This window comes from Gekko japonicus, unplaced genomic scaffold, assembly GCF_001447785.1.
Source record: "Gekko japonicus isolate JY-2015 unplaced genomic scaffold, Gekko_japonicus_V1.1 scaffold89, whole genome shotgun sequence".
NCBI classification, from domain to species: domain Eukaryota; kingdom Metazoa; phylum Chordata; class Lepidosauria; order Squamata; family Gekkonidae; genus Gekko; species Gekko japonicus.
This window is the reverse complement of record NW_015170889.1, coordinates 1,838,178-1,853,471: the sequence shown is the minus strand read 5'-3', so window position 1 is coordinate 1,853,471 and position 15,294 is coordinate 1,838,178. Positions and strand designations below refer to the sequence as shown.

The 15,294-nt window shown below is 50.0% G+C and overlaps 1 protein-coding gene across 1 annotated transcript in view; it reads right to left on the bottom strand.

Annotated features, from left to right (window-relative positions):
* The window catches only part of GATSL2 (GATS protein-like 2), a 107,591-nt gene that overhangs the window by 92,004 nt on the left and 293 nt on the right, over positions 1-15,294 (bottom strand). The window lies entirely within an intron of this gene.

Genomic DNA, 15,294 nt, shown 5'->3' with positions numbered 1-15,294 from the left:
GCGACTCTGATCTGGGAGAACCAGGTTTGATTCCCCACTCCTCCACTTGCACCTGCTGGATGACCTTGGGCAAGCCGTAGTTCTGGCACAGCGGTCCTTGAAAAAGGGCAGTTTCTGACAGAGCTCTCTCAGCCCTACCCACCTCCCAGGGTATCTGTCGTGGGGAGGGGAAGGGGAAGGAGTTTATAAGCCGCTCTGAGACTCCTTTGGATAGTGAAGGGCAGGGTATAAATCCAATCTCTTCTCTCTTCTTTAAGAAAGGGTGCGGGGGGCCGAATAGCCCCACTGTAGCTATGGGCCAAGCCTACCTTTGCCCTCCTGGCTCATTTTTTGTGCCACGTTCTGACCCATGCTTGGTTTAGGAGTAGAAGCAAAGGAACGGGAAGAAAAGTACTTTTGAGCAGATGTAGAATACCTCTGTCTGCAGCCTCCTGCCTCCCCGCACATTTAGATTGCAGAGCAGGTTGCCCGTGAGAGAGCAGAGCCCTTTAATTCCTTTCCTGCACCACAACAGTCCCCACCCACCCCTTCCTCTTCTGGTTTCCTAGAGTTGCCAACCACCAGGTGTGGCCTGGTGATTTCCCAGAATCAGCGGTCGTTTCGTAGAAAAAGAGCTAGGGGAACTCATTAGCATAACTCATTAGCATATGCCACACCCCCTGACATCACCGGAAGTGTGTCATAAGGCCACACCCCCTGACATCACCGAAAGTGTGTCATAAGGCCACACACCCCCCCCCAAATGACCTCTGCCCAGAATTACAACTGATCTCCAGACTACAAGTATCGGCTCCCCTCGACAAAACGTCTGCTTCGGAGGGGAGTCTGTATGGTACTCTGCCCTGCTGAGGTCCCCCCCCCCACAAACCCTGCCCTCCCCAGGCTCCATCCTTCAAATTTCCAGGAATCTCCCAACTTGGCTTTAATGTATCCAGTCCAGACACGTCCAGAGACAAACGCCGAGCTTCGCTCCAAGAGACAATGGACTATGCGGATCCTAGCCCGCTCCAATCAGGGGGCTAGGTTCCTGGCCGAGAGCCTATGGGACTCTTGGCCGCTGTAAATAACCTATTGGGAAGTGGGGGTGTGTTTTGGGTGGCAATTTCTTGGGGAATATAAGCCGGCCTGCGAGCCGGCCAAAGTTGTCAAGCTTCACTCCAAGAGACAATAGACTATGCAGATCCTAGCCTGCTCCAATCAGGGGGCTAGGTTCCTGGCCGAGAGCCAATGGGACTCTTGGCTGCTGTAAATAACCTACTGGGAAGTGGGGGTGTGTGTGTTTTGGGTGGCGGTTTCTCGGGGAATATAAGCTGGCCTGCGAGCCGGCCAAAGCCGTCTTGTTCCTGATCGAATAAAGTACGCTTTGCTGAAATCACTCTCCATTTCCGTACTTTTCATTGGCGTTGGCAACCCTGCCAGGTTCCCTATCTTTCTCCTCGCCAACACCAAAAACTCTATCAACACAGTGGAAGAACGCGCGTTTTGTTCCTCTGAAGGTTCCTTTTGGTGCTTTATCAATAGAGTGGAGCGTGTGAGGCTGGATGCCCAAGAGGCTGAAAGAAGGAAGTCGCCAACATATACAGCTAGGAGGATCGACGTTTGCAATGGTTAAGGATCACCAACCCCAGCATGTCTCAAAAGGGCCATACATGCAGTTTTACAAAATTAATCATTAGGCTTTTCTGGCGTGTACAGGCAAGAGACAAGAGAGAAAACCACACAGAGTTCTTGCTTTAAAAATCAAAATATTTTTGTGCTGGCTAAGGCGCCCCCTGCTGGACAACAGAACCCCAAGCCGTTTGTTTTTGTGTCTAGATGAGAGAAATGGTCCTGTGCGTCTCCCCACTGGCAGAAGTTAAAGAACACAAAGTCCTTGCTGGTCCCTCCACACACATCTTTGACTCGTCCTCAGTCCTTCCCTTTTTCATCTCCCAGTCATTCAGCTAATTGCTTCTCCTGCCCTGAAACATTTTCCTTGCTGGCTTTGATTGTTTTCATGTTTCTCACTGTTTCTATGTTTCTCGCTGCCTTTCTCGCTGCTGTCGATGTTGCTTTTAATGTTAGGGTTTTTCAAAAGCATTTACTTGTTGTTGCTAGCTGCCTGGGGAATATTTGGAGGGCACAAGATAGATAAATACACCAGCAGCAGTGTTCCCTCTAAGCTGAGTTAGTGTGAGCCAGCTCACAGTTTTTTAGCCTCCAGCTCACACATTTTTGTCTTAGCTCAGGAAGGAGGGCTCCAGAGCAAACTGATCTATGCAGTGGCCAAATCGCTCGCTCACAACCTTAATGCCAGTAGCTCACAAAGTTGAATTGTTGCTCACAAGACTCCACATCTTAGAGGGAACATTGAAGCAGGTAACCAGGAAAGGAGATATAAGATAGGATATACTCAAGCCTCTCAACACTAGACAACAAATGGCTATCCAGAAGTAGTTGAAGCTTCTACCTGGTCATCAAGGGCAGCACCATGCAGAGTAGCAGTCAAGCAGGTGAATTACAAAGGCGCCGATCAATATCATGAGATCAAACTGGTCTTCGGGGAATCCAGGCTTTCATAATCATATAAGAGCCCTACCAGATCAGACCACAGGTCAGCTTGGTGACTCCTGGAAGTCCACAAATAAGCCAGGAGTCCTTTATAGCTGCCCCACCCCAGCAAGTGGGATTCAAAGGCAGGGGTCATTTCCTGCAGGAGCGCGCAGGAGCGGAGCTCCGGCAGTAAAGAGCCCAGGGGACGGGCACATGCAACAAGCCCCGCCCCCTGCTCCCAGCAGCCCTCAGTCAGAGCAAGAAGCAGCCAGGTAAGTTGCAGAGCCCCCCCCCCCAAAAAAACAGCCCAGTGGCATCTTTAAGACCAAGTTTTATTTGGGCACAAGCTCTCCCTCCTCTGCGAGGACAGATCTGCACATTCCCCCCCCCCCAATAGCTAGCAATCCAAAAGAGTCCAGTGGTGCCTGAGCGGTGGGTGTTGCCTTCTGACACACTTCCGGTGATGTCAGGGGGTGTGGCATATGCAAATGAGTTATGCTGATGAGCTCCTGCACCTCTTTTTCTACGAAATGACCTCTGTTCAAAGGCATATTCCTTTTGAATGTGAAGGCTTCACTCAGCCATCAAATGGACCTATCTTCCAAGAATGTGTCTAATTTCTTGCTAGTCATACAGTCGAAGACCAGACTGCAATGTTTTCTCTAATTCTACCCCACCCCCCGAGTGGAGCAGTTCACATCCTGAGAGGAATAGAACTGCTGTAATCTTACAATGGGCAAGCAAGACCCTGCGCGGCTCCAGATTACTGCAGAGCGGGGCTTCCTGTGTTGAATGAGCAGCTGCAGTCCAAACACTGGTTCCGGTTCTATCCGGAGCGCCTCCCAAAGGCCTGAAGTTCAAAGAAGATTTGAATAAGGAAGTGCCCTCTGCACCCAAAATGAGGTTTAGACCCACACACTTCATCCACCCGCATGTTCAGCGGACTCTCCCCCTCGAGGGGACATATGCTGTGTCCTGGCCCAAAGTGCGGTTCTTGTGCCAGCTGCTCCAAAGTGTGGTGCACCCAGGACAATCACACAGGCAGACACTGGGGCCAGACTGACTCAGGACTTTCAACACCCCTTCCGAAATCAGTGGTTCTGGGGTGGGCAAGCACTTCTCATCTTCCACAGTGAAGACAGAGGTAGGATTACTTTTTCGGACCTATTTCAGGAGCGTACTGAATGTGCATTTTCATATATGCGGGTTGGCTCTTAACTGCATTGTGACATCATCATTGATTTGTGGAAATGCTCCCCTTGTCCAAATAGAACTGGTCTCCCGATATCCTTCTTTCTGTAGCAAAGGATAGTGTTGTAAGTATGCACTTATGATATTGTCCTCAAAGGCAGGAGCCATTCTTTCTGGCTTTCCAAAAACACCAGTCACACATTGCTTAGTCTCCTATCACTGAGCAATCACACACACAGACTTTCCACAGTAGCACTGATATCAATCCAGGTGGGGTAGCCGTGTTGGTCTGAAGCGGCAGAACAAAGTTTGAGTCCAGTGGCGCCTTTAAGACCAACCAAGTTTTATACAAAGTATAAGCTTTCGTGTGCAAAGCACAGTTCTTCGTAGAAATTGGAACAAAATCTCAAGAGCTACTTACAGGGAAAAAGAGGGTGGTGGCAGCCATCGGGTGGGGCCACTAAGAACCAAGATGTATATGCAGAGCTGAAATTGGACCATTTGGCCAAGAGGGCAGCAAATTAGCAGGCAAATGCAAGAATTAGCGAGGAGATGTGAGAATGAGTCTAGAGTCCAGCGGCGCCCCAAGACAAACCAGGCTCAATCCTGTGTACATGTGGGAACAGAGACTCAGTGGGTGCACACTTCTTTACATACATTGAAAGAGATTGCCTCAAATATTACATGCAAGTGGGGAAGCTGTTTAATTGCCAGGAAGAGTTGATTAGACTCAAGATGCATAAGTAACCAAGCAATAAACGTAGCTAAGATTGGAATAACACATACTAGTAGGACATATAAATAGCAGCATGTTGGCATACAGATAATAAAGACCCTTTCTTACATGCTCGGGGAAATGCTGATCACCACTTTAGGGTAAGGAAGCAATTTTTCTCCAGGCCAGCTTGGCTTGGAGGTTTTTTGTCATCTTCTGGCCATGCAATAGCGGTCACCGAGGGTGTGGGGGGGAGGTATTGGTGAATTTCCTGCATTGTGCAGGGGGTTCGACTAGGTGACGCTGAAGATCCCCTCCAGCTCCATGATTCTGTTATTCTATGAGTGAACAACAGATGTGAGAACCAAGTTTGAGTCCAGTGGACTCTATAAAACCAACGAACTGTAATTTCTCGGTAAAAGTAAGAACAGAATGACTTGGCTTGTGTAGTGCGATAAGCAGCCAATATCTCTATCACACCCTGGGAGTTCCATTGTACTGAGTAGGGTTGCCAAGTCGAAAATAAAAACATGCTTAAAACATTAGCACGCTTGCAATATTTTGCTTATTTAACAGTGTCTGATAACTGACACCTCTTGCTCTGAATTATTGCATCAAAATGTCTGTGGCTGTTGCAATCTTGAGTATGTTGTTCAGGTGCGTATCTGTAAGCTGCAAACCTACAATGACGCAGCAGCAGCAGAACTGGAAGAAGAGGCAGGCCAGTTCCACCGGGGGCCTGATAGAAGCCCACTGGGGGCCTGATCCGGCCCCTGGGCCGCATGTTTGACATCCCTGCTTTATCATATTTCCACTCCCAGCTTTGTTTTCTTCCCCCTGTAAATTTCAAAGCCCTAAACTGTTTAGCCTTTCCTTAGGTGTGCCACTCACTCATTTGGATTGCTGGTTGGTGTTTTCTCTTTTTAGAAGGTTATCCTCCCCCTCCATCCTTAAGTTTTCCTACTGGCCAAAAGGCATCACTCCAGGTGAGCTACCCTGTAGGCAGGGCAGGAGAAGCCTTCAGCTGGGCAAGCATGGGGCGATCTGGTGTGAGTCCCCATTCAAGCAAGCAGGGGTCGTTTTGTAGAAAAAGAGCTAGGGGAACTCATTAGCATAACTCATTAGCATATGCCACACCCCCTGACATCACTGGAAGTGTGTCATAAGACCACACACCCCGCCCCCAACGGTCCCGGCCGCTGCCGGCCTTGCAGCTCCACAGCTGAACCCCTGCACAGCTGGCGTGAGTGCAAGGAAGCCCCGCGAAGGCCCTCCCTGGCCCCAGGCAGGCAGGGGTGGGGAGAGGCGGGGAGGAAGCAACTTACCCTCCCTCTTCTCCTGCCTCCTCCTGGCTGAATGAGGGCCGGAAGCGGGGCGGCCGGAAGCAGGGGGCGGGGCTTCGTCATGGGCCCCGCCCCTGTACCTCACCCGGGGGAACTGCAATCCCCCCCCCGATCCCCCCCAAAATGACCTCTGCAAGCAAGGGAGCCACAGGGATGGTCCACAGCCCGGGAGTGAAGTGTCTTCTTTGCATGCAGAAGGCCCCAAGTTCAATCCACTGAATCTCCAGTTAAAAGGATCATATAGTGGGAAAGACCTCCACCCGAGACCCTGGAGAGACACTGTGGACAAAACTGACCTTCGCAGATCAACAGCCTGACTAATGTGTTTACGAGTTTAGATGCCACCCAACTTGGTTGGCCCAACGGGCCAGAAGTTCAGCAAGTGGCACAAAGCGTTTGTGACAGAGCAAAAAAAATCACTCTGAAAGGGTCATCAAAGCTCCGATCTGCAAGGGCAGCAAAGGCGCGGGCTTTGCGGAACCAGCAGAAAAAAAATGAAAGGGAAGCCAGCTGCCCGTGCCAACCACCGAGCCAGCCCTTTACAAAGCGAGAGCATTTTTTGTGTTTGCTAATTGACTTCTCTCTTAATAACTATATCCCTCTCATTAGCTACACACAACTGAGCTGAGCTTCAGGGGCGGGTGGAATACGATGGATCATTCCGCAGTGGAATCCTGTAACGTCTGCTCCGGCGTCTCCCTAGCCGACAGCGAGAGTCTCTCCGTTCTGAATCAGTGGGTCAACTTCTGTGTTTCCCAAATGACAAACGGAAGATAAAGGTTCCCATTCCTGATGCCCGAGATTAGCCACCGTGGTAGGGTTGCCAGCTCCTGGCTGGGAAATACCTGGAGATTTTGGGGGTGGAGCCTGAGGAGGGCGGGGTTTGGGGTGACTTCAGTGGGCTTATTGTACCCTGTTCTTCCCGTCTACAAACCCCACCCACCCAAGGCTCCACCCTCCCCAGTTCTCCAGGTATTTCCCAAACCAGAGCTGAAACTTTAGATGGTAAAATGCCGAGGCTTGCATTAGGCGGAACATCACATTTGGGAAGAGTTCCCCTATTCTCATGCCCACCCCCGCAAAAATAGAACCTCCCCAGCAAGCACGGAAAGGGGGCAGAATGTTTATCTTGGGCCATCTTTCCGTTTGAATGGAGCATTTCAATACACAAAAGAACATTCAAAGCAAGAATCCCCTCCCTTTAGTCTGGAGTGGGCGGGTCCATTCCACAACCTCTGACTTCGGCCACTTTGTTTTTCTTGCATGGCTCTGAACCAGGGCTGTTAAAGAGAACCTGATCTGCGTCACGAAACTCTGAGCACGGCTTGTTAGTCACGGAGAAGAGAAACCTGTCTCTGCCCCGTACAGCCCCGATGGGGCTCACGCGTCTGAATGCTCCTTTGTATTCACAACATCGTCTCTGTGTAGAAGATTTGTTAGTTGGGGAAAATAGTTCTGCCCGAGCTTTCCTTCCTGAAATGCTGGTTTTCTACGTGCAGGGAATCCTGTGTACCTAGGAGCATTCCATTATTTAAGCCCCCCCCACTTGCCGTCAGAAGCAGTCCAGTCCAGACACAGGCTTAACCCCCGATGGCTCCAATCTTGGGTTGCCGCCCACAGCTAGCAGCTGGGTGGGAACATTTGGGAAGCGGAGACCAGGGCTATTTTTGGGCAGGAACGCACAGGAACGGAGTTCCGGCTGGCTTCAAAGTTGGCCACGCCCACTACAGCCAAAACCTCTGCGTGCGTGGCTACAGAGGGAAGGCCTGGAGAGTGACACCCCCTAGCAACTCTGAGGTGGGCGGGCCAGGCCCCCCCCCCGGAAGGATCAGGAGCCCCATGCCTTCCCCGGCCTGTCCAAGGGCCGGCTTGCCCGGGCAAGCCAAGGGAAGGCATGGGGGTGTGGCCTAATATGCTGATTCATTTCTGCTGTTGGGTGTGGCCTATTATGCTAATGAGTTCCTGTTGGGCTTTTTCTACAAAAAAAGCCCTGGCGGAGACCATTTCACCAGCTTTGCCCCACGACACAGCATCACTTCTGGTGCAGAACGGGAAGTGGTGCCATTGAGTCAGCACAACATGTTAGGTTTCACCCCGAACTCTACAGTTCAACCATAGAGTTTTGGATGAATCCTAGGGTGCCGGTGCAACAGGGTGATGTCACTTCCAGCCAGAGATGACATCGTCCATCAGCACGATGCCAAAGAGCCTCTCTGTTTTCCCCACCACGGTTTGTCAAGTGGGGGTGGGGAATGGTGGGCCCAAGCCAGAAGAACCTGTCCCTGCCCTTCCCATCGGTCGCTTTAACAGTTTCTTTCAGTAGTGGAACTTCTGGTGGGATTTTGCTACCCAAAACTTGGAGCTACGGAGCTCATGGCATGCTGCAAATGGATAGATCTGCACTGTATGCTTCCCCCTCCTCCCACGGACACACCTGCTTTCTCTCCAGGCACACAACACCGGGGGAATCGACATTAGGGACTGAAGAATACACAGTCACCATTTTAAAAAGACGGCCGCAGGCGGAAAGCAGATGTAAATGATCCACCCGTAATTGAAACCAGGAGCAGGTACGGTATCAGACACCCCTACTGATTCAGACCCCTCGGTCTATCAAGGTCAGCGGCCTCTATTCTGACCGGCCCTGGCTCTCCAGGGTCTCAGGTCAAGGTCTTTTACATCACCTTCTGACTAGGCCTTTTAAACTGGAGATGCCGGGGACTGAACCTGGGACATTCTGCCTGCAAAGCAGAGAAGCTCTGCTCCCGAGCTGCAAGCCCTCCCTGGCATGGGCTTGCAAGATGGGCCACAATAGTTCTGGGTTTGGAGGCACTTAGAATCATAGAGTTGGAAGGGACCGCCAAGGTCATCTAGTCCAACCCCCTGCGCAGTGCAGGAAATTCACAAATACCTCTCCCTCCACACCCCTAGTGACCACTGCTCCATGCCCAGAAGATGGCAAAAAAACAACAACTCCAGGATCCCTGGCCAAACTGGCCTGGAGAAAAATTGCTGCCTGACCCCCAAAGTGGTGATCAGCATTTCCCTGGGCGTGTAAGAAAGGGCCACGAGAACTAAGCACTGAGGCAACCCTTCCTGCCCTCCCTCTCGTGATCTCCCTAATTTCACAGAATCGGCATTGCTGTCAGATGGCCATCGAGCCAGTTTTCCATTCGTTTCTTGGAACTCTCAAGCTGGATAATGCAGCAGCCCCACCTAGCAAGATGGACCTCTGGCCAAATCTGGCAAAGCAATTCTAGCCCCATCATACCAGGAGAGGCAAAGTTGAATCCCAGGTCTGCTACCGAGTAGGGCCTATTTGGTGGGACCTCCGGCAAGATGCTGTCCAGAGTGCCCCTTTCTGGGTTTGGTGGGACCGCCAGTAAAATCAGCACGCCTGATCTCGTCAGATCTCAGAAGCTAAGCAGGGCCGACCCTGGAAAGTACTTGGATGGGAGACCTCCAAGGAATACCAGGGTCGGGAGGCAGAGGCAGGCAAGGCACCCCTCTGAAACGTCCAAACCCCACTAGGGGTCGCCAGAAGCCAACCATGACTTCCAGGCATGCATGTACACGTACAGAGAGAGACACAAAAATACTCAGCAAAAAAAGAAAAGAAAGAAAGCCCTGTGGCTTCTTACTCCCCCGGGCGGGCAAATGAGCCCCTGCTGCTTGGTGGCCTGCCCTCTCCCTCAAGTGGGCGTCCACGTCTGCCCTAAGAGCCTTTCTTGAGTCCTTGGCTAGATGAGTGGCTAGCAGCAGGCAACAGCCGCACCTCCTGGCACAGAGGAAGAAGAGATGCCCCTGCTTCCACCTGTGGTGCTGCCAGTGGATGTGCCAAGGGAGGGTGCAGGAGTGGTTGGACCTAGCCCTTCCAGACGTCCCCAATGCCACCTCTGTCACCACTGAGAAAGAAGGTCCAGCATGCAACTGCAGTGGTGGGCCAACCCAAAGACATTGGGTCAGGATAGCAGTGTGTCTTTGATGTCAATCCTGTGAAGGCGTGTCCCTCCCCTGCTGTTGGTCACTGTCTTGGATTCAGCCTCTTGTCAGGTTTGTACAGTTGGCAAGCTATTAGTGCTGAATCGAGGCCAATTGGCACCTTACCGCTGGGGTGGAGGGGGGTTAGTTTCCATCCTTACAGTCTGCTGCTGGGTCCCGAGGACTCATTTCAGAGGATCATCTAGGCTGCCAACTCTTGATGAGATAAACATCTGGAGCAGAGGTCCATCAGTGGCTATTAGCCACAAGGTATAGATAGGAATGCTCAGTCTGGGGCAAGTGATGCTCTGTATTCTTGGTGGTGGTGGTGGGGGCAACAGTGGGAGGGCTTCTAGTGTCTTGGCCCCACTGCTGGACCTCCTGATGGCACCTGGTCTTTTTGGCCACTGTGTGACAGAGTGTTGGACTGGATGGGCCATTGGCTTGATCCAACGTTGGCTTCTCTTATGTTCTTATGTTTTCTGTCGTTTTTAACATCCTACTTGGGTTACGTGTTGTTTTTATGCCCTGGCTGGGATCGATGGAAGTTTCTGAGTGTTATGCTGTTTTGAATGATTGTGTGGTAAACTTTTTACTTTGTGAGCCGCCTCAAACCAGCTCCTCTTCTCTAGCATAGAGGCTCCAGAAGAGCCCTGCCTTTAGAGCGCTGCTCACTTTGAGGAAAGAGGAAAAGGGCTCCTTCAGAGCCACCTCTCCAGCATGAACAGCTGCGGGCAATTACAGAGGCAAAAGGGCTCTTTAAGCCATTCTTCTCCAGCATGGATACCAACGGAGGCTTTGGCCACGTCTTCCATGTGCAGTGCTGATTGGCCATTTACTTCAAGATAACAGGCAAATAATTCCTTCACTGCCTCTCAAGATAAGCAGTTGGATTCTTCCTTTATGCACCTCATCTTCTAAGAGCTGTTTGTTTGAGGCACCCAAAGGATGTTCTCCAGGAGAACTCCCGCTCACTCTGTAAAGAACGAGCCCTTTGCCCAGGTCTTGACTTGCGTTTGAAGAGCCCTTTGCCCAGGTCTTGCCTTATATAGGAGAAAGTAGCGGAAGCATTTAATAAGGGATTAGGAGGTAAATCCAGTGTGGTGCAGTGGTTAAAAGCGGTGGACTCTAACCTGGAGAACCGGGTTTGATTCCCCCACTCCTCCACATGAAGCCTGATGGGTGACCTTGGGCCAGTCACAGTTCTCTCCGAACTCTCTCAGCCCCACCTACCTCCCAAGGCGCCTGTTGTGGGGAGAGAAAGGGAAAATTGTAAGCCCCTTCGGGACTCCTTAAGGTAGAGAAAAGCAGGGTATAAAAAACCATTCTTCTTCTAAATTGGGAGCCAGAAGCTGCGGGAAGGGGCTAGTTCTTAGAAGCAGTATGTTTACTTTCCCCCCAGTGGCTCCATCTAATGGCAATGTATGGATTGATGGCGGCGGGTTAGAAATCCTGCAGAACGGTGCAAATGCATCGTACGATAGCGGCGGGGGGGGGGGGGGGGGGCTGGCAGCAGAATTTACATGGGAAATCAATTTTAGTGTGCCGGAGGTACATGAATGTGGCTCTTACCAGATGCCCAAACAATATGCTATTTATATTGTTGGATCTATCCTACACCCTAGGCCATGGAATCAATATGGCACAGCAGGTTGAGTGCTGGTCTAGAGACTGGGACAGAGGAGGTTCAAATCTCCACTCAGCTGTGAGGTTCACAACAACCCTGCAAAGCAGGATCGTCTGAAAACGGCTGTCCCACAGTCACTTTCAGCCCAGCCTACTCCAAAGGGTTGTAATGTAGATAAAATGGGAGGTGTGGATCCTGTCCTGAGTCCCCTGGGGGAAGGGCAAGATGGAGGAAAATATGTGGACAGAAGAGGCCAGAAGGAGATGAGGCAGCAGCCAGGCATCTTTCCACCTTGGAGCGAGACATCGCTAAAATGATATTTTAATGATTTGCTTTTGTTTTTTTGATGCGATAATTTGTTTTGGAAGCCAAAGGTGTTTTGTTTGTGTGTGTGTAAAAGCAGGGTAAACTTGCAATGAGACAGATAAAATTCTGATGGCATTTTTTTTTGCATCTCCAAATCCTTTCATATGGAAAATCTCCCTCCATGTAGAAGGCCAGCCCATCAGCGATAGGGCAACTCTAACCTTTTCTCACTGATGAGCTAGTTCAATCCATTCAGATTTTTGTTTTAATGCAGAGGAGCAATAACAAAAAGATGATTCCTACCTGCCCAGAAGTGGTATGATCCAGTAGTCTACCACTTCATTCTGTATAACTGGTTTACATGTTTTCAATAGAACTGTAGTAGCAAAGCAGGTCCTCGACTGTACCATTTCCTACAGTGGGTGTTTGCATGTGCAATTGGCCCTTAATGGGAAAAATATCTCCCTTCACATAGAAAGCTAGCATATCAGGGAGAAGGACTCTCCCAACATAATATTTTCTCATGAGCCGGGAGTTCAGTTTCTCCATGGAGGAAACATTCAAATGACTTCCCCATCCATATTCTGAAGTAGTACAGTCCAGTCACTACCCAAATTTGTTGAACATATAAAAGCAGCCCTCTTAGAATGGATTTCACTTTACTGGAGGCAGTGCAGACCAGATACAAAGGGTGTAACAACGAAGCTTACCCGGAGCCTGTCAGGATCAGGCCTTTTTATTTATTTAGAAAGTTGGTACGCTGTCTACCTAGATAACTGCTTGAGGAAAAAGTACACTAAGTAAAAGGTGATAACTCAGGGCTATTTTTGGGCAGGAACGCACAGGAACGGAGTTCCGGCTGGCTCCCGAGTTGGCCACGCCCAGCAGGAACTCATTAGCATAATAGGCCACACCCAACAGCAGGAACTCATTAGGATTGGCTACATTAGGGGTGTGTGGCCTAACATGCAAAGGAGTTCCTGCTACAAAAAAGGCCCTGGGTTTTGACAACAAACAAGGTAAACAGAATAAGAAGCAAAAGGTGGGTGTGGCTGGATGACCACACTTCTGGCAACATGGGGGTGCGGCCTAATGTGCTAATGAGCAGTGCAGTCAGGGGTGTGGCCTAATATGCTAATGAGTTTTTACTGCTGGGTGTGGCCTGTTATGCTAATGAGTTCCTGCTGGGCTTTTTCTACAAAAAGAGCCCTGGATAACATCATTAAAAACAACATAAAAATCATTAAAATTAACAAACCACAAAAAGCTGCATATTAAAAAAAAAACCCAGCCAGAGCAAAAAAACAACAACACAAGAGACTAGATCCTGACTAGCTTCTCCACCAATGAGAGAAGTGTGGGAATTTCTTCCAGTCCCCTTCTTGCTACTACATACCCTGAGTTGCCTCTTGTTTTGCTCCTGAGGGTCCCCTGCCCCCCCCCCCAGCAGCATTTCAGGGATATCAGTGGGCTGCGGTGGGGGGAGAGTAAGGAATATTCTGTTCCACTGACCAAAGTGCCTTGTGTGAATGGAAAACATAGTCAGGATTTAACCCCAAACAATGAGAAACCTAAAAGGATTCTTGTAAAACAGGCTAGAAGTAGACTGTTGAAAAAGATCACACCCCTGAGGTAAACGCCTAGGTAAAAAGAAATGATTTGGCCTGGTGCCTCAAAGAGAATAGGGTAGGTGCCTGGCAAACCTCAAGGAGGCAGGGCATTCCACAGGACAGGGGCCATCGCTGAAAAGGCCCCGTCTCCATTCGCCCAATGCCTCCCCTCTGCAGATGGGGCTCTAGAGAGCCAAGCTTATGAGGTGGCTCTCAATAGGCAGGGCAGACCATACGGAAGGAGGCAAGCCTTCAGGTATCCCCAGCCCAAGCCATTATGGGCCCTCCAAATAAACACCAGTACTTCGAATTCTGCCCAGAAACGACCATTGCAGACCTTTCAAAACAGGGATGATACGACTCATTTCTCACAGCAAAAGGTAACAGTGACTCACAAGGACACTGCCGTAGCAGGTCTGCCTTACTCCCATTTTATGGATGGTCAGCTGAGACACAGTTTGGAATTCTAATGAGAATTACAATTACGTAGACAGACACATACACAGAGAGAAGGCAACCTTTTTGTTCTTTCATCCGAGCAACTGATTTCAGGGAGCAGTCTTTTTTCAATCACAGCAATGTCGGGACGTGTCTCACCAGAGTTCCACTCCAACACATGATTATTTCAGACCCGTAAACTCTGAAAGGTTATCGGCGGTCTTCTAAAACGATTTTGGGATTCCTCCCCACCACCACCAAAGCAACCAGATTACCAAGGGGTGGAAGAGAAAACTGTCATAGTCCCTGGGCGAGGGGGAAGTGCGTGTTTTAACATAAATTGTCTTGGATTTTCAATTTTAATACCCTGCTGAGTTATTGGAGTGAAGCGGTCAACAAAAGGGGGGTGGGTGGTCTGGAAGAGCAGGACACCCCCCCCCCCCAAGGAGGCCACCGATCGGAGTGAAATTTCAACGCAGTCAAGTTTTCGCTGGAGCTTAAGCGACAGTGATTCAATTAAAACACACCCCCTCCGTTCACCGGCGTGATGAGGATGGCAAGAAAAGAGGCCTTCCCCTGCCACTTTCCAGTGGCCCCTTCCAGCTGGAACCAACATTATCATTGGAACTTTTCCCCAGCCTTTCCCCTTTGGCCGACAAGGTTATGAAAAAGAGGGGAGGGGAGAAAGCCAGATCCGAAGTAGAAAAGGGACAGATTTAACTGATCGGGCTTAAAAAAAAAAGAAAAATCAATGGGCAGTCGAGTGTTATTCTTTCTCTGCCGCCCCCCCAACTGCCAAGCCTCTCTGCATTAACTAAAAGGAGCTGGGGGGGGGGGAGAGAAAAGTGAAAGCTCTCCTGTTTACTATGCATTTGCAATTCAAATTGTTTTCCTGGAGAGTGGAAAAATCCCACATCGACTTCGCGCGTGGAACGCCTCTGTGGGAGAAAGATGTGTTTTCATGCCTCTCTGATCTAACTTTACCCCTCCACTTCATCTTGCTTGGCCCAAAGGCATTATTCCAAAACGCAAGGGGGGTGGGGGTGGGGATTAACAACAGGACAGGATGTTACAAGAAAGCTAGAACCCTCTTACCGCCCCCCCGCAGCACTTTTCCTAACGCTGACATGACATGATTTTTTAAAAAAACCAAAACTGCTGCAAGTAAATATATATGTTAGGCATACACACAAATATCGCCCCTCGCTCCCCCCCTCTCCTCCCGACCGCCGCTCTTTGTTATCTTGCCTATTTCTCCTTCTGAGTTTTCCATTTCAGCCTCTTTTTCAATCAGCTTCACCCTCCCTCTAAACTTTCGATTATGTTTTTTTTTGAGTTCCCCAGACACTGCAAACACCTGTTTTAATTAAACAGCTTTCCGAACAGAACGATTGAAAGAGAGCGAGAGGATCTATGGGGGGGAGGGGAAGGAGGGGGGCGTGTTAGTGCAAGGGGGGGGGGAAATCCTTCCAAGATTCTTTGTAAAAGACAAGAAAAAGCAAAGACAGTCTTCGGGGAAACGCCGATCGCTTTGGAGGACAGGGTGTTTTC